Raw genomic sequence first — 19,576 nt, 5'->3', positions numbered from 1 at the left:
CCCTCACCTCACGTACATGCACAGATGTGTGCAGGATGCGCTCGCACACGAATGCACGCACGCACACACACACACACACACATGCATACACTCACACCATTTCTCTTTTACTCTAAACCAGGAAAATTCAGTGTGAGGCCCTGTCTTTGAAACATAATGGCTCAGAAATAGCTCAGACTCAGCTTAGAATCAATATGCTCTCCGTGAAGCCACTGGAATTCCAAGTTTTCCCAGCAGACTTTAGACAGAAGTGGAGTCAACATATTCAGGCATAAAATGAATTCCATTAAATAATGTCAATGCTTGAGGACACTCACTAGTTACCTGGGCTGAAGGGCACACAGCTTTGAAGTCTCAGACTTCGGTAAAGGTATGTTTAAAATTTCAGTCATGAAGTGAATTAAGATGCTTTTCTTCCCTGCCAATTTTGGAGGTAGAAAGATAATTTTATATGGGGACAAGATGGGACAAAGGAAAGGACAAAGCTTATGATTTACATGTGCTCTTGGGATTTCAAATACATATGCAGTGACAAATAAGCAAGTTATGGCACCTTATCATAAGTCTAGTTATAGATTCATTTAAGACACATGTTGCGCACCTATTGTGTGGGAACTGTCAGTATGTGTGTGTGTGTGTGTATAAGATGAAGATAGCATTTCTGTCGCCCAGAAGTTTGTAGTTGAATTCTGATGCAAGACTTTGGATCTGGGCACACGCCCAGGGTGAAACTGTAAATGCGACACTTTGAAACCCACACTGCCCCAGAAACAAAACTTTTTTTAGACCCCCCCAGTTTGAAATGAACATTCACTTTCCCCAAATATAATTTGATAGCTAATCTAAATTCTCCCAATCAGAAACTTCCTTTGCCTTACGAAACTCCTGACCTAAAAGCGAAGGAGGGTGGATTGATTTTAACTGTGGAAGACACAGCATGAGGATGTGCTTTGAGTGGTCCAGGTTCTTTTATACTGGCGATCAGTTCCAGTTATTGAAAGAGACGCCCTGCCAGCTCCAACCTCCCTAAAACCAAAGACCGTCTGAATTCCCAAGGGCACATTCAGAAACTGAGAGAGCAGGATATAGACAGTGAGAGAGAGAATGAGATATTTCTCTGAAAGAAAATTTAATATTAGTTGGCTTTGGGGGAGAATGCTTAATATCAGCTGGCTTTTGTAGAGGATGCCACACTAGACTGGGAGGTTCCTTAGCAATCTTTCCAAACACCTCAGCTCTCTTTTCCTGACCCTGGCCCCTCTCTCCTGTCTGGCGTATGCTTGCTTAAGATTTAATAGATGATGGCCGGCCACAGTGGCTCATGCCTGTAATCTCAGCACTTTGGGAGGCCGAGGTGGGTGGATCACCTGAGGTCAGGAGTTCGAGACAAGCCTGACCAAGACGGTGAAACCCCGTCTCTACTAAAAATACAAAAATTACCTGGGCTTGGTGGCACGTGCCTGTAATCCCAGCTACTCACGAGGCTGAGGCAGGAGAATCGCTTGAACCCAGGAGGTGGAGGTTGCAGGGAACCGAGACCATGCCATTGTACTCCAGCCTGGGTGACAGAGCAAGACTCCATCTCAAAAAAAAAAAAAAAAAAAAGATAGAAAGAAAGAAAGAAAGAAACAAAAAAGATTTAGCAGATGTTATGTCTCACTGGGTTCCTGCTCCTGATGAGACCCAGTCACCTTTCACACAGTCTCACACAGTTTATACTTCTTGTTTATCCCACATAGCATCGTGTAGTGGTTACAAGTGTAGACTCTGAAGTCGAACTGCCTACATTCAAATCTTGGCTCTGCCACTCACTGGCTGTGTGCCTTTAGGTAAGCTGCCTCACCTCACTGTGCCTCAGTTTCCTAATGGGTAAAATAGTGATAATAGTTCCTACCTTGAATTCTTTTTATGAAGATGGAATGGGTTAATATTTATAAAAATGATTTGAACAATGCTGGGCATATAGTAAGTGCTAAGTGTTTCTTTATAATAAATAAACCTGGTGGATTTAGTTTTATAATATGTCTCTCTTTCCCAAATGTAAGTTCTAACTTACTGGTTTATGTCACTGAGGTGCATTATTGTGACCCTAGATATCAGATACACAAGGTCAGAGTAATGAAGGCAATTATTACTACGACTATTAACATGATTGATAGTGAACATTTGTTGAATGTTTGCACCATAGTCAAAACCTTATAGGCATTATCTAATTTAATCATGGCAATAACTCCTAGAAATAGATATTTGACCAATACCCATTTCTCAGAGGAGGAAATTGAGGCTGAGACAAAACTAAATAACTTACCCAAGGTAACGTCAGGAAGTGCTGTCTCAATCCCAGGGGAACTGAGGGGTCTGCAAAGTCCTAGCTCATTTGAGAAAGTTTGCAAACAGTGACTGGGAACTAAAGCAAAGAGATGAAGATAGATTGGTGGCCATAAAAATGTGTCTCATAGATTTCTGACTGATTTCCACCCACCTCTACACACACCATACTTTTGACAGTGAGCTAGACTCAGTCAAAGATTAGAATAGGGAAAGGGAAAAATACCAACTTTACATTGGAGAGACCTGGCAAATATGACCTTCACCAAATAACAGAGCGTAATATTACCAGTAATGTCATATGGATCTACTGTATCCCCTGACATGAAATGACGAGTAGGCCACTTTACCTTAGCTGTACTCTTTCCAAAAACCCATAACCCGAGTCTAACAACCCTAGTCTTGTTCCATTACAAGAACAATAGACAAACCCAGATTGGATGACATTCCACAGGATCCCTGTCAATGCTCCTGAAGACTCTCAAGGCCATGAACAACAAAGAAAGACGGAGGAACTGTCACAAACTAAAGAAAACAGGGGAGACATGACAATTAAATGCAATGTGGTGCCCCAGATTGGTCCTGGAACAAAAAAGAGACACTAATTGAAAAGCTGATGGAATCCAAGTAAAGTCTGGAGGTTGATTAATAGTAATGTACTCATGTTGGTTTCTTGGTTGTAATTGATGTATCATGATAATGTTAGGTTTCAACAATGGGGGAAATTGGGTGAGAGGTATACCACCCTTGCAACTTTTCTGTAACTCTAAAAATATTCCAAAATAAAAAGTTTCTTTAAAAAGTATTCCCAGAGATTGTAATTCAGTTGGTTCAGGATACGACCTGGGCTTCTGGATTTTTAGAAGATCCCAGGGCATTCTGATGTGCAGGCAAGGTCTGGAAACCACTAATCTACATTCTAAAGAGCTACACAGTTGAATGGTAAAGCCAGTGCCTCTAAGCAAAGCTGTGGCCATCACAGAAGCAGCTGTTAGGCGGCCCTACTTCTTAGCTACTGGTTTCTTCTCTGCAATCACAGAGCAGGGGGCAGGAAGAGCCACTCCTTGCTAATAGGCCATGTTTATTCTCCATTTATTCTCAGAAACAGGATCAGATACCTTTGGTAGAAGATTCTAATGTACTGATTAAGTGCACCTAATCCTAATCTCCTTTTATGCTGGCTAAATGGATATTTAGATATAACCTTCCAGAATGCAATGAACTTATTCCTGGGAAGCTGGATGAATGGAATGCCCATAAATTGATCCCTATTTTAAGTGCATACTGGGAGCTGACTATTTGGAGAGCATCTGTAGGCAATGAGAGGTTCCTCCTGTAAGAGGCCTCCTATGTTAGCTCATTTGCTTTTAGAAATGTGGGTCCTGTGCTTTCCTGCAGCAGGACACTTTCTTAGTCTAGGCGTCCTCCCTCTCCTCTCTCAGTAAAGTCATGGCCACTATAACAGACGCTGGAGGTGCTCTGCCCAGATTCCTGTTACTTTCCCCTAGCAAGTGCACCTGTTCCCCAGATGCCAGGCTTCACATGGCTTAGAGTTTATACCTGTGACTTCTCCTGAGCCATGCCCTTGAGACACAGGAACCCCCTCCCCTACTGGGAGTTTCTAACACCTCCACTCTGTGCTGGAATGACTGACCAGTTCAGGGCTACCAAAGCCTGGCACTCCGAGTCTCAAGGCAGCAGTAACTGTGATGCAATCCACACTCCAGGGCTCCTCTGGGATCAGCTGATGCTAGTCTCCAGCTGCAACCACATCCTTGCTTGCTTCTTTCTCCTGCCCCATTCTTTCCCCCTCACTTTCTTACATAGGTTTCACTTGAGAATCCTTCCTCACTGAATCACTTGCGTATACATTCTGCTGCATTTAGGAACAGACTTAGAATCAGCTTCTCTTCTGCTCCAGGCGGAGACTGTGGAGACAGCAGTTAGGGTTCTCCAGCAGCTCCCATGGTGCGCACCCGCTGGCCATTATTGTCCAGTAGGGATCCCCTAGTAAGGAATGCTGCCTCCCTGGGTTAGGTTGCTTCACCCATAGTCATACTCTGGAGCTGCAGCCACCTCCTTGCTACACTCCAATCCAGAGTATCTTGTAGAAAGATAAATCAGATGGTATCAATCTCCCTGTTACAATTCCAAGGGCTCCCCAGGGCTCATTGAACAAAAGCCAGTCTCCTCTGCAGGCTGGCAGGCCCTGGCTAACCTGGCTCCCTCCTAACACTTCACTTTCCTCTGCGCTTCTCTCTAACAGCATCAGCCTATTGCTGTGTCTTGAAAGCACCCACCTTGCCCCTGCCTCAGGCTTGGCATGAACTGTCTGCAACACCTGATCACACCATCTCATGATTGGCCATTCTTGTCATCAGGCCTCAGCATAAACATCTCCTCCTTGGAGAGACCTTCCTTGACCCGTCTCTCTCGACCACCTCACCCTATTTCGATCTCTTACTTAGCCACCATCCCCATCTGATATTTTTCTTGTCCATCTGTCTGACTGATGTCTCCCCCTTCCCATTAAAATTTAATCACCCCGAGAGGAAATATTGCCTGGCATGTTCACCCCTGTTTTCTCAGTGCCCAGAGCAGCGCTAGGCATGTAATAGATGCTCAGTAAATACATGGGGAGTGGCAGAAAGAGGGAGGAGGGGGTACTGATGGACCCGGGGGCTGCAACTGTGCATGATGAAGATGATGAGGATGATGAGGAGCTGGGGTACGGAGCCACCCCATGCACTCTGAGGCTCAGGAGACACTGCTAGGTTGCCTGTGAATCACAGAACACAGATGCTGCCCTCACTTCCCCCACTGCACCCACCCTGCCCTCCCATACTGATTCCTGCCTTCCCAGCCAAGGCCTCTGCTGTTCTCTTCGGCGCAAGAACAGCTTCATCAGGAAAGCCCATGTCGGCCCTGCAGTTCACACTGGGCCTCTCTTGAGCAGGGCACGCAGCCCTAGACTCTTGCCCGGCTCCGTGGAAGCACAGTAAGGCAGCAGGGCATTTCCATTACCCTGGCAGCTGCTTCGCAGAGGCTTTTCTCCAGCTTGTGTCAGGGACCCCCAAAGCCTGCTGTGATTGCTGGCTCCACGGAGCAATTGAAGCCATTCGCATCACTCCCCAGGTCGCTAATGGCAAACACTGAAAGACTGAATGCTCCAGAGCCCCCTGCCTGCTCTTCCAGGGCTCTGCGAGCCTAGCCTCCTCTGGAGGGATGATTGTAGATTGAGGCAATCATGATCAGAACAATGCATGTAGGCCCCAACTCAGGCAGGTGGATGGGTCTGCAAACATCACAATTACCCAGTTCAGAACGAGGCCTGGCCGCTAAGAAATGTTCGTTTGGAAGGCCTCTGGCTGTGTGATGTGGACCAAGGCTCTCTGTAGGGCAGGAACACTTGCAGCCTTGGAGGGAGGCATGGAGAATGGCAGAAGGAAGCAGGATCACGCTTTCCTGGCATGCAGGGTGCCATGCTGAGATGACCCCCAGCATTTCTGTGCCCTGGTGCCCAAGTTCTTTATCATCTCCTTCTCTTGAGCATGGGGGGCACCTGTGAGCATGACAGGATGCCATTCTGTGATTAGCTATGATATTAGGAAAACGTAAATGGATCCTGCATGTATAATTAAGGCTCCCAATCACTTGATTTTGAGATAAGTAAAAAAGGAGATTGCCTGGGTTGGGCCTGATTTAATCAGATGAAGGCCCTTAAACGAAGGACCGGCCCTTCCTGAAGAGAGAGATTCTTCTGCTGGACTTGAAGTCAGCTGTCATGTTGTGAGTTGCCCCAAGAGGGTCACGTGGTAAGGGACTGAGCATGATTCCTGGATGACAGCCAGCCAGGAAACAGGACCCTCAGGGTGATGCAAGGAAGTGAACTCTACAAACAACCTGAATGAGCTTGGAAGTGGAGAAAGCTGCAGATGAAAATGTGCCCTAGCTGACCCCTGCACAGCAGCCTTGGGAGACCCTAATGAGAGAGCCCTGCCATGCTGGGCCCAGACTTGTGATTCCCAAAAACTGCGAGATAAGAAATGTGTGTTGCTTCAAGTCACTGGGGTTGCAGTAATATTGTTACAGAGCAATAGCTAATGAATACACCGGGTTCCAGAAAGGCCCCTGTAGGTTCTTGCTGCTGCCTCCCCAAAATCAGGGGGCTTCTACCCTGTCTTGTCCTCCTCTGCTCCTCTACTTAGGGAGGGCTCATGGGACATTGTGGAGTAGCACAGAAGCATTGCCCCAAGGTCATGCAGGTTCCAGGGATGGCCACCCCACTGACTAGCATGGTCATATTCCATATTCTGGGCATATTCCTTGTAACTTCTTAGAACCTCAGTTTCCCCATCTGTAAGTGGAAATGTTGAGATTACCTACTGCATTTGGCAGAGTGAATAGCAAATGACTTCATATGCATAGAGTGCTCAGTTAGTGCCTGGGAGCATGTGAAATTTGTAATGACTTTTTGAAATAATTCTCCCCTGCTTGTACACCTGCCTGCAGCCACCAAATGAAGTCTACTTTGTAGTTTAAAAAGATCTACAGGCTTGGGCCAAGAAAGAATTCAATTGTGTTCCAAAGCCAAAATTCTTAGATGAATGCCCACTCTGTCCAAATATAGTATCTCCTTCGTTCTCTCTGTTCCTCCTACTTTATTTGTCTTCAGAGCACTTACATTACCTGAAATATCACCTATGTGAATTTCATATATGTGTGCATGAAATTCGACTATTGTCTAAAGCCACAGAGGTGGCACGGCACACTCAGTGGTTCAAAAGAACCTGGAGTTGGAATCTAAGATGGGATTTAAAATGAGGTTTGAATGACTCGAGGCCCCCTACTCTTCCTTCTCTGTAAAACACTTTAGATTTTGTCATTTAAATGGTCCATTTGGAACCAGTGTATAAAATTTATGCTCCCTAATCTATACCAGGGCATTTTCCATCAACAACCTCTGTCACATTATGTTTTTAGGTCTAACTTTATTTTTTGTTTTTGGCCTGTGTTGGATGGAGAGAATCTGCTACTCACTGATAGTGGCTTCTGAGTCCCCACCAGAGATGATGCCAGCATTGATGCTTTATTGATGTTATTATTATTATTATTATTTGAAACGGAGTCTTGCTCTGTCGCCCAGGCTGGAGTGCAGTGGTGTGATCTCAGCTCACCGCAACCTCTGCCTCCCAGGTTCAAGTGATTCTCCTGCCTCAGCCTCCTGAGTAGCTGAGATTACAGGTGCCCGCCACCATGCCTAATTTTTTATTTTTAGTAGAGACGGAGTTTCACTATGTTGGCCAGGCTGGTCTTGAACTCCTGACCTCATGTGATCCACCTGCCTCGGCCTCTCAAAGTGCTGGGATTACAGGCATGAGCCACCACGCCCAACCTATTGATATTCTTTTTGAAATAATAGTATGATCCTCATGAAGTTGGATATGTTGACTCTAAAACAGAGTTGCACAGCATCCTTCTGCACCCATCCATTCCCCTTATATTTTTTGCCACCTGGAAGCTACAGTTTTATTTATTACTGTGGAGCCCCCCTGAGACTGCAGGAGCTGCCACCTCCCTCCCACTCCCTCGCTGCCAGGCTAGAATTAATTATTCCCTCTCTTAGTCCTTGCTGCATGCTATCTTAGTTTTAAAATATTAACCACAGTAAATCAGGGCTTACACTGTGGCCTGATGCTTATGAACAAATCAAGCAGTTCAATTTGCTTGGGACCCACCAGTAAGATCAGTCCTAAACCTGCAAGATGCTACAAAGAAATGGTTCCATGATTCCTTCCCCACTAGAATGCCAGAAGCAGTAGAATCCACCAAAGCACCTGTCATGTGTGGGTGGAATGAGACCAGATCGTGGGTGGGTGGGTATGAGTTGGAGAATGTTTAAGGACTTGGAGATTCAAAGATGTCTTGAGTATGCAGACAGTGATCCCAGCCCCTAGGGTAAGGAGGTCTGGAGGATAAGAGGGATAGCCCACTTACCCAAGAAAGGATCTAGAACACTGAAGGGACATCAGTTAATTCCATGGAGCCAACCTGAAAACAAGACATAAAGGAACAGGAAAGACCAGAAAGGAAGAGAAGGATTCAGGAGAAATGGTGGTATGGGGACTGGACATGGCTGGGCCTTTTCTCAGCAGGAGAAAATACTCCTCACCTAATTGGGGTGAAGCTTGCTGTGGATAGAGCTTGGGCTTTAAAGTGGCTCTAGATGGGAATCTCAGCTTTGTTATTTTTAAGCTGAGGGACTTAAGATAATTTACTTAACCTCATTGTACCTCGGTTTTCTCAGCTATAAAATGAAGCTAATAATACCCTGCATGTTGTCCTGAGAATTGGATGTGATGATGTATGAAAAAACTTTATCTCAGTACCTGGCACATAGATATTGAATGAATGGTACCCACTAGGGACCCAGTGAATAAATGAAGGTCCGAGCTATCAATGTGCCAAAGCTGGAGTCAGCCATTGTGATACTTGGGGTGTCTGGTGATAACAGTTTGCAAAATTCTAGCAGCCAGTTGGTGCCCACCATATACCCTTGGCACTCGCCTTTTCTGTGTATTCTGAGGGCCTCTTCTGCTAGTGCCTCTACTGTGAGTGAGGCAAGACTCTGCCTTAGGATTTTCTCCAATCTGAGGTGTAGAATTTGTCTCCTGCAGGGCTGCGTGCGAGTTTACACTCTGGGAACAGCCCTTAGCCACTGAAGGATGGGAGGTGGTGCATAATACTCCAGCTTCCTTGCCTTTCAGGTCAGGCAATCCAGGCATGTTGTACACTCTCTCTGAGAGAGGTCCCTGGCTGGGCTGAGCCCCAGCACCTGGCAAACTGCTTATGAGTGCCCCCTGTATTGACTTTCTTTGAATCCCTGTCTAGATTCTCCACTCCCCCATCAGCGCTTCCTAGGATCACCACCCAAATAAAATATGTGCACCCTCGTCCTTCACTAAGGATCTGCTTTTGGGAGGGCTCAACCTAGGACAGCATTCCAACAAAAAAATTTAGAAGCCTTTATTTATTTATTTATTTATTTATTTATTTATATATGTATTTTCCTTTGGAGGCTCAGTAAACTGAAGCTGGTGCAGGAACTGACACAGACAGTTCTGCCCAGGGCCTCATCTTTAGGGGTCTTCTGTTTAATATCTGAAGTGAGTTGAGCAAATGTACAGCCAGGTATCAGAATGCCCTATGGAAGTGCCTGGCTAGGCAGCTGGGTGAGTCAGCCGTGCCCTGCTAATCCCTGGGATCGCTAAGAAGGCTCTGGTGGGACCTGCTGCGAGGCTTCCACGCAGTTGCTTGGCTTGTTTTCCATGACGCGGCAACACAGCTGAAAGGCCTTCAGAGTTTTTTTCCATTGCCTCCTCCCTTGTGTTCCCATTACCAAAGTGCTCATTGGGCAGAGGGCTGGCAGAGAATTGTTTTTAACATTATGGGTAGCTCTTGTAATTAGATGAGAAAGTAGAATTTGCTTAAACAGAGGGCACTTCTGGAGAGACAGGGAAAAAACTTAAAATGCAATCGTCTTTACCAAGACAGGCTCAAGTGAAATTACAGATAAAGCAACATTACCATAAAACAATAAGATGCTGATCCCCTCCTGCTCCACCCTGCCAGTTTGAATCCAGAAAAGTTTACTTATCCTCAATGTTCGAAGGAGAAAATTTCCCCTTTGACTTCCCTGCTGAATTGATCAGATACCTGGGTCTATGATTCCTTAGTTACCTTGGAGAGATGCAACTAGATATTCAGGTGCCCTCTTGAACCAAGGATATCCAAAGTTAAACTTGAGGGCTCCAAGGTCTATGGGGACAGGGTACTAATAAGCCAGGTCTAAGTTTCCTGGTTTGTGGAACTTAGTGGAAGATGTGTAGCCACAGGATGGATGGGCAGAGGCCATCTATCTTATGGCAGAGGTGGGGCTCTCTCTGACTTATGCTCCCAAGATTGGTGGGAACCATGGTTGATTTTTTGTAAATATAGTTGGCATAATTCCCCTCCCAAAATCCATAATCCCCCTTCCACACTGACTCTGTGCTTGGCCATGTGACTTACTTTGGTTAATGAGATAATAGCAAATGTAGCCTCAACAAAGACTTGGAAGGTGCTTGCACATTGGGGCTTGTTCTCTTTTGCTGTTTTGAGAAACTCTGTAACTCCCACCATGTCTGTATGCCAACACTAGGGCTAGCCTGTTGGATGAGAGACATGTGGTCCAGCCCCTGATGCCCTAGCCGAGAGCCAGCAATAACCACTAGACATGGGAGTGAACACACCAAGCAGGCTCCAGCCAATCTACCAATTGACTGAAGAACTAACTCATTAGTCCATAGACACATACACAATAAGAAATGGTTGCTGCTTTAAACCACTGAGTTTTGGGGTGGTTTGTTATACAACAAAAATAACTGCTTCAGGGCCAGCCAGTTTCACTGGACCTGGATGACATGTGGATCCACTCCTCCCTCTACTTGACTAGTTTTCTTCCATCCCACCACCCACAGGGATTCAGGAGAGCTCGACACTGACATCTTCATATCATTTTACAGTTGTTGCAGATCTCTCAAAATAGCAGATATTCTCATTACCACTTTGAAATTATGGTAGTTATTAGACTTACCACTAAATATTGTTATTTAATGCTTTAATTAAAAAACACATATTATACCACAAATGTGGTTTTTCTAAAAAGATTTTAATAGTTGTATTTCAATAAAATTGGTTTCCTATATAGTCCCCATGTATTTATTTTTATTTTTTAATTTTTATGTTTTAGAGATGAGGTCTTGCTCTGTTGCCCAGGCTGGAGTGCAGTGACATGATCATAGCTCACCGCAACCTCAAACTCGTGGGCTCAAGCAATTCTCCTACATTAGTCCCCTGAGTGGCTGGGACTGCTGGTGCATGCCACCATGCCCAACTAATTTACTTTATTTCTGCAGAGACAGGGTCTCACTATGTTGCCCAGGCTGGAATGCAGTGGCATGGTCCAGTTCAAGGCCACTGAACCCTTGAATTATTGGGCTCAAGTGATCCTTCTGCCTTGGCCTCTCAAATAGCTGGGATACAGGCGCACATCACCATGCCCAGCTAATCCCTATTTATTTTATTTTATTTTATACATTAAAAAGTATCACTCTGAAAGTGGCTTCAGTATATCTTCACCATACTGCCAGTGGGATCCATGGGAAAAACAAAAATCTGAGACTGCTTGAATTCAACTCAGATCAAAAGCCATAGTCTATTTAGTGCAATTTATATGTCTAATCGTGTTTCCCCAAATACTGACATAATTCAAGAAGACATTCATAGGAAAGAGTTGTGGTAAAATAACCCAAGAAACTTCTAGCCATTTCTGATTCTGGCAGATCATAAAACCATGACAAATTGCACAACTTTTGTAAGCAATGAAAGCAATCTCCAATGCCTATAGGGCTGGGAGAATAATGAAAATTATGCCTTGGGCATAAGTAATGGTAGGCTTTGCGGCAAATTGGAGAGGAAGTACCCTGCCTTAAGGCATTTCAGATGAACGATTTTGTAAATCCAGTACTAGCCAAATAAAATAAATTTGTGGGTAGTATTAAGCCTATAGAGCACTAGTGTTCCATTTACGGATTAAGAACAAGATTGGGGAACTGGACATCTGGCTAACCTTCATCCCTGAACTGGCTCTGTCATCAAATAAGTAGGTGATCTTTTCCAGGGAAGTCAAATTTCTATGTCCCAGTTTTCATATCTGCAAAATGGCTGTGGTTTCTGTATCATCTTCCTTTCCAGAACTGTGATGAAGTTCAAAAAAAAAAAAATAATAGTGGGGAAACAATTTGAGAAAAAAGAAACAAGGATCATTAAACAGATGCAGAATAAATCAGTGCAATTGCTTGGTAAGTGACCTGAAAAAACTTAAGTCTATCTATGTAGGACATGGTTCTTTTAAGTTACCAGCCTGTCATATCCAAAAGGGGAACTTCAAAAATGATTAAGGGAACTTCGCCTGCTTCACTGAGAAGCCAACTGTGATCCATTGGGCCAAAATTGTTAATAGAGTTGGGAGGAAAAAGCACATAAAAGAGCCACCCATATGAGTCTCAAGCCCTAAGGTGGAGGACTAATTTCCAATTCAATAATACACAAAAAGCTACACGCAGGCAAACAAAGTTGAAAACAAGCTTAAAGAAATAAAAAGGAAGGAAAACCAGACGCCTGAGATACTAGGACAAGAAGGGAATAGAACAAGTCGAGGGAGAACGTGACCTTGAAACTAAATTTGCTGGTCCAGAGGCACAATCTTGCAGCCTAACAGCATATTTGGGCCCAGTTCTTCCACCTTGAGAGATAGAAGCAGAAGAGGGTCTAGTTCTCGGGTCTGTATGCCTTCCTGCATCCCATTATCCAATTAGATGCCATCCCTTAATGCTTACCTTCTCAATGGACCAGAGACAGCTTTACACTGGGCCTTTTTTGTGATTGATGGAAAGATGGGTTTTGGTTAGTAAATGCAGAGGAAGGAGATTCTCCCTTTCCCTTCCTTCACTGTGTCCAAGAAAATTTGTGACAAGGATAAATGTTACAGTTGGCTGGGTCAAGGAATCACATTCATATCTTTTCCCTCTGGGTTGCATATATTTTCATAAAGCTTACGTGGGATGTGGCCTAAGTAGGTCTGGAAGGAATCTTAGGCTTAATGGGAATTCACCACCCAGTTTAATATCCTGTGACAGAATCTTTGGTTTGGCTCTAATCTTTGAGCCCTTTAGCCCACACAGGCCATAGGTGCCCCAGCTCATCCATATATCTGTGCACATAATATGGTCATGATAGGAGGCAAAATGAGCCAGAGGAGGAAAGACGTGAACCAGAGGACCAGTTATCCCTTATTTTCAGCCACTGTGGACTGTTTGGATTTTATGAAGTTCTTTTCTCTCACTGTATCCTTGAGCTGTAAGTGTGCCTGGTCATGAAATCGGGGAGACAAATGAGAAAATGATGGGAAAGCAGATCTATATGATTCAGATCAAGGTTAAGTTTATTTTTATTGTTGAAAAATAAAGGGATCAAGTGCTGGAGTTCTGCTGATGTTATAGCGGGAAGGGGGCATAAAAATCATTGAGCCCACAGATGATTTGGTCTCTGCTTAAATGCTGCCTCTCAGAGATGCATTCTCTCATAGCTCTTTCTAAATCATCATTTTACCTCCTTGGGGTATATCACTCTATGTCTCTATCCTGCATTCTTTAACTCATAGCATTGTCTTTTTCTACTAGAAGTTAAGCTCTGTGAGAACAGGACTTCATCTACTTTGTTTTCTGCTTATTACCATTGCTTAGAACTGTGCCTAGTCTATGGTGGGGGCACAATCTATATTTGGCGAATGAATTGTAACATGGAGGGAACATCCTGCAGAACCAGGCTAGTGTGAGCATAGAAAGGTGAAAGAAACATCCTTCCTCACTTCTGTGAAGTCTCCTTAATGTTCTCAGAGGTGAGTAGTTTATTCTTCCAAAGCAGCAGAGATTTTATCTGTGGTTTGCTATCCAACCCAACCTTTTGGAGAAAATAAGGAAAGATGGCTTACTGTGTCTGCTTTGAAACTGGTTCTTCCCAACTGAACTGTGTGGTTCCAGCATGGAAATCACATTCCTCCATGCCACTCCACACCCACAATTGATTGAGCACTTGGCCCAAGCTATGCCAATCAGAGATCTTCCTTGGTATTTTTGAATCGAGGATACAGACAACAATTGTCAGGTCCTTTTCCATAGTGGAAGTCCAGAGAGTACAAATCGCATGTGTATGTTTCTGGTATGGGGAGGGAGGAAGTGTTTTTCAACAAGAGAAAGTGGAATCAATGTACAGAAAGAATCAGGGACAGGAGGCTGAGAAAGAGAGAGCTTTGGTAATGTTTGCACACTGGGCTTGAGTTGTTCCTGAATTCCAGCTACGTCTCTGCTTTTCCTATGGCTTGACTGCTCAACATTCATTTAGATTGTTTAAGCCGATAAATCTCAATTGTTGCCAAAACCACTTATAGCTGGGTTTCTATAATATGAAAAATCCAAAGAGATATAAGCAGTATAGGTTGACTATCCCTTATCCAAAATACTTGAGACCAGAAGTGTTTTCCATTTCAGATATTTTTAGATTTTGTAATATTTGCATTATGTTTACCAGTTGAGCATCCCAAATCTGAAAATCTGAAATCTGAAATGCTCTAACAGGCATTTCCTTTGAGGGTCATATTGGTGCTCAAAAAGTTTCAGATTATGAAACATTTTGGGTTTGGGTACAATCTGTACATCCAAATTTTGGAGGAAGCTCTGCCTGATAGCTCAGGGTTATGAGAATGTTCCTACCCTGTTTTGTAGAGTTTGGGACACCATTTGAGGCCAAGACCTCTGAGTGTAACAACAGACTGAGAGAATTCCTGATTGGGGATCTGGAAACTCCAGGAGATTGGACCTGCACCAGAGAGAAAATTTGGAAGAGATGGAGGCAGATGTGGTAAGGCAGTAAAGGGCAGTGGAAGAAGAGCTGAAGCTTGAGTCAGGAGCCTTGGCTGCAGTGCTCACCCTGTGACCTTGGTGTGAAATTTATCTCTGGGCCTGGTCATCTGCAATGTTTTTGAAAATACAATTTAAAAATCTCAGCAGGTGCTCTGAACCCATGATTCTAAGCAAGAGGAGGACAGGAAAAAAAGGGCAATGTAAGACATCAGGATCCTTTTCCCGAGGGCAATTGGTATTTTAATCCAGGGCAGAAACAAGACATTGCAGGGGATGAGTAGAAAAGGCCAGGATGACTCTCTGCATCTGTGGTAGCTCATTGCTGAGGGATGGGGGCAGGAAGTGTGGGGGGTGACACAGAGGAGGAGTGATAGAAACTCCTTTATCCTTTGCACTGGGGACACTTTTTCCTATTTGGTATCCTTCAGAGGCTACGGGCTGGGACTGCAGAAGGAGGAAAGGAGATGTCCTATTATTTGATGAGATTTTAAGCTTTGGAGACAAGATTCTGGGGGCTGGGATTGGGCCATTGTTGAAGAAAACAAAGCACAATAAAGGAGCCAGTTGGCCCCCACCCCACATACTTGTCCTCACTCTGTGAATGCTCACCTTCCTCATCCTTCAAACTCACTTGGATGAAAAATAGCATCTTCATTACTAAATCAGAGGGTAAGTGGAGATTTCTATCCAATGGTCCAGGACAGCTCTTCTCTTGCTAAGTACCCAGTCACAACTTTTGAAAGGTTGAGAACAGTGAAAACACCTCATCCTCAACAGGCTCAGTTTGAGACAGATGTGAAAGTTTGAAGGAACAACTAAGATCTCTAGGGCAGTGGTTCTCAAACTTGAGCATGCATCAGAATCACCTGGAGATGATTAAAACAGAGGTTACTGGGTCTCACCCTAGAGTTTCAGATTCAGTAGGTCTGTGTGGGGCCTGGGAATTGCATTTCAAACAAAATCCTGGGTGATGCTGATGCTGCTGAACACCATAGTTTGAGAACAAGTGTCCTAGAGTAATGAATCATTGATTGTAGAAGGTCATTGCACTTGAGATCTTAAATTCAAACTCAAGTTCTCTCTCTTATTAACTGTGTAGAAGAAGGAACCATTTTCCCCCTCTCAAAGACTCATCAATTCCTACTTTGTCCCACAAAATGGGACTCTCCGTTCTTTGGGAAGATGAGTGTTGGGATGATATTCCCTCCACTCCTTCCTTTACTTGTCCCTCCCACCCCCAACTAAAGTATTCTGTGAGATGGGAAATAAGCAGTGAGCAAGTATAACTCAGTTCTCCTCCTTGGCTTTTTCTCTGGGATCTGCCTGCCTATAGCAAGCTTGCATTTTCTGCTCCCCCAGATTGCAAGTTTCTGGAAGCAGGTTCTGTCACTTGGGGGAATGGGTGGGAAAAGGAGAGAAGGGCCTTTGGTTCTCTAGCTATCCTGTCTGACTACACACATTTCTGCAGCCCTTTCTCCTTTGGTAGGTCCCAATGTCTAATCTTGGAGTAGAACTAGAAAGGAGTAAGGAAGTCTGATAATCTGACTCTGGTTGCTGGTTGTAATCTTTTCTTTTCTTCTTCTTTTTTCCCCCAAATTCTGCTTAACAAAATGCCTAGTATTTTAATTACTAACCCCTGTTTATGTATGAACTGGTTTGTCGGGGGAAGAGTTGTGATCAGTACCTTAGAATCCATTGTAAGACCTTGATTAAACAGTATTGTCTCTTAGTCAAGTGTGAAGTATAACCTGCCACTCAGAAGGTTGCTGTAGAAAATAAATAGAAAACAAGCAACGATAGCCTAACATAATATCTACCACATAGTAGATGCTCAAAAAATAGTGTGACTTTCAAAATCTTTCCCCAGCAAGCTCTCCTGTCTGTAGAGTTTCTCCCCAAAGCAGAATTTGAAGTCATTGCTTTATATAGGGTTGTTTTGGAAGCCTTTTCCAACTTTAAAGAAAAATCATTCTGTGAATGCAGCTTAGGAGCATAGATTCTGCTATTCTTGTAACTTGCTTGTGCAGGTTTTATATTTATTGGTTTATGAATAAAACTAAAGGTTTTGACAATGAGATGATGCATGTAGGAATTTTGTATTCAAGGCTGGCTCCAAGAAAGAGTCTGGGTTTGCATCTCTCTGCTTGTGTATTGTGTGCACGTACAAAAACACATGTGCACGCACAATATTTAATAAGAAACCTATCCCTGCCCCCAACAAAAATCCTTAACACAAAGCTGAATATAAAATGAAGCCAACAGATGTAGCTTCAGTAATGGTTCACTAAATAGCTTACAGAAAATTTCTTTTTCAAAAGCTAAAGAATAGCAGGACATATTGCATATCATCTCTTTTAACTCCTCAAGCATCTTTAAAATACAAGATGTTAAGGAAGAGGGGACCAGTGATTAAATAACAACTGGGCCTCTTCAGGTATCTAAACATTACCCTGAGAAACATGAGGTCATTCCCAAAGCAGAGATGCTAATCAAAGGTATTTAAAAATCTTCCCCCAAATAGAAAAATCAAAGGCTGTTGACATATTTCCCCATTTTATTATGCATGCTGATCAAGCTAAAAAATATGTGATACCAAGACTTGTTTCTTTAAGCAAACAAAATAATAAAGAGGAAAAGAAGCATATGGCCTTCATGTAACCTATAATAAAGAACCCTGGAAATCTGGTATGGCAAATAGCAGGTAACTGAACATAACAACAGTCCCTTTCTCTTTCTCAGAGTGGTGGAGGTAACTACTTCACAAGCATTAGCTCCTTTAGGTCTCACGACAACCACTTGACATATATGCATGGCAGCAATTGCTCTCCTTTTACAGATGTAAATAAAAGTGAGGCTCAGTTCAGATTAGGTAAATTGTTCAGGGTTATACAATTGAAGTGGCAGAGCTGGCGTGCAGCCAGCTGACTCTCCACCCATTGCTCCATGAACTTGTTTGGACACATAGTTTCTCTGGTCACTTACACCACCATATCTCACCTGGCTATTTAGCTTGGAGGACTCAGCTTTTTAGATTTGGCTGACTCATGTTCTATGTATCAGCAGTGTGCTTTCTGTTAGAGGATCTCAATGTATTTTGTGCAACTCATGGGATAATTTATGGGGTGGTGGGGAAAACCATGGACTTTGCAGTCAGAGACAAGTGTTCCGAGCTCTTTTAAGGCTGCCATGGAAATTAAATGAAACAACATACATCAAGTGCCCAGTGCAGCATACAGTAGACATTTAGGAAGTTAGTTACTTTTTTCCTTGTGGTCATTAAGTGGTAGTATCTTCAGTCTTCTCTGGAGAAAGCTGGATGCAGAGTAACCCGTGTTTTCATGAGAAGGAATGGGGAAAAAAGATATGCAAAATTCAATGCTCAATTGGTGAAGGTTTTTTTCTAAGGACAAATGGGACTTATTTACCAAATCATGCCCAGGCTTATGATTCTCTCCCAGGCAAGAGGACACTGACTATTTGAGAGGAAAAGCCAGAGACTGGTGTCTCTGAAGGACACTTTTAAGGAAGCGGAATTGACATGAAAAACTTGTGTCCACCATGCCAATTCTAATAGCGCAGCAGCAAATATGTGACCCTGAAAACACGAGTTGGCCAAAGCCATAAATCTACCCCACTGGTGAATGTAATATATGTCTCAAATGGATGTATGAAATATCCTTTTCATCCTAGTAAACAGTAAAACATTTAAACTTATAGTTCATATATGCTAAACTGCTTGGCTTTAAATGTGAAACTGACTTAAATTGCTCTTAGTGAATGGCTTTTAATCTCTGAATATAAACCTGATTTTAGCAATGCCTTTATTGAGAATCCTTTGATCCTTCATTAGCATTTTAACTCCTGACTCATAAGTGATAAAACAACAGATTAGAATATTATACCATTTGCCATAGTTTGGCAGCTACTTAGGGTAAACCTAAGTAATTCCTTGGGACATAATTTTATTCCAATATTTAGGATGAATCTATGTGCAAGGGTACACAACAATTCCTGAGTTATTCTGATCATAACATTTGATCAATAAAAAGCAGGATTACTTACAGTGGTAGAATTCTTTTCTCTGCAAAGGGGTAGCTGGTATCCCCATTCGCTCACTTATTTCCTGCATACATGGGTGTGACAGGCACTGTTATAGGTACTGGAGATTCAAAGAAAGCTAAGATATTACCCTTGCTCTCAAAGACTTCCAAAGTCTATTAAGAAAGAGAAATGCATAAGTAGGTAACTACAAAGCAGTGTGATCAATCTTACAAGGGAGATAGGGGCATTGCTCATTGGTAAGAGGTGAATTTCTAGAAGTAGGAGTTTGGGGAATTAAGACATAATTCTACTTGATCCAGAATCACTACATAATTCTACTCGATCCTGAATCACTGAACTTTGTTTAATGATAGGAAGTTTTCAGAGGAGGAAAGTGGATTGGATTGGGAAGTACTCTCATCCAAAGGACCCTTTCTTAGTCAACCTATTCTTGCATTGCTCCATGAGTTTTGGAGTTGGGAATAGGATTTCTGGCCCAGGAGGTACCATGTTTCTTAAAGCTTGACCCCTTCCTCCCATGAGTGGCAGAAAGTGGTCTGTACAGGGAGAGATCCCAACAGATTGGGATACTGGAATATAGTCATGTATTTAAGGGACATTTTAGTGACATCCTAGTTGATTGCCATGTAAATAGAGACAAGTTCACACAAAGACATACCTTAGAT

The 19,576-nt window shown here is 43.3% G+C and overlaps 1 protein-coding gene across 6 annotated transcripts in view; it reads right to left on the bottom strand.

Moving 5' to 3' along the window:
* Positions 1 to 19,576, bottom strand: part of SNAP25 (synaptosome associated protein 25) — a 90,924-nt gene that overhangs the window by 61,073 nt on the left and 10,275 nt on the right. The window contains exon 1 of one of the 6 annotated variants that reach the window (XM_019016933.4): positions 2,309 to 2,382. The exons of 4 other annotated variants lie outside the window; for them this stretch is intronic. The gene's annotated coding sequence lies outside the window, so the exon portion shown is untranslated. Of the gene's footprint in view, positions 1 to 2,308; positions 2,383 to 19,576 lie in introns of those variants that run through there. One more of the 6 variants, XM_055372965.1, reaches the window with a different exon arrangement.

The sequence above is a fragment of the Gorilla gorilla genome, chromosome 21, assembly GCF_029281585.2.
Source record: "Gorilla gorilla gorilla isolate KB3781 chromosome 21, NHGRI_mGorGor1-v2.1_pri, whole genome shotgun sequence".
Taxonomy (NCBI): Eukaryota; Metazoa; Chordata; class Mammalia; order Primates; family Hominidae; genus Gorilla; species Gorilla gorilla.
Note: the sequence above shows the minus strand (reverse complement) of the source record. Positions and strands in the feature narration are given on the sequence as shown.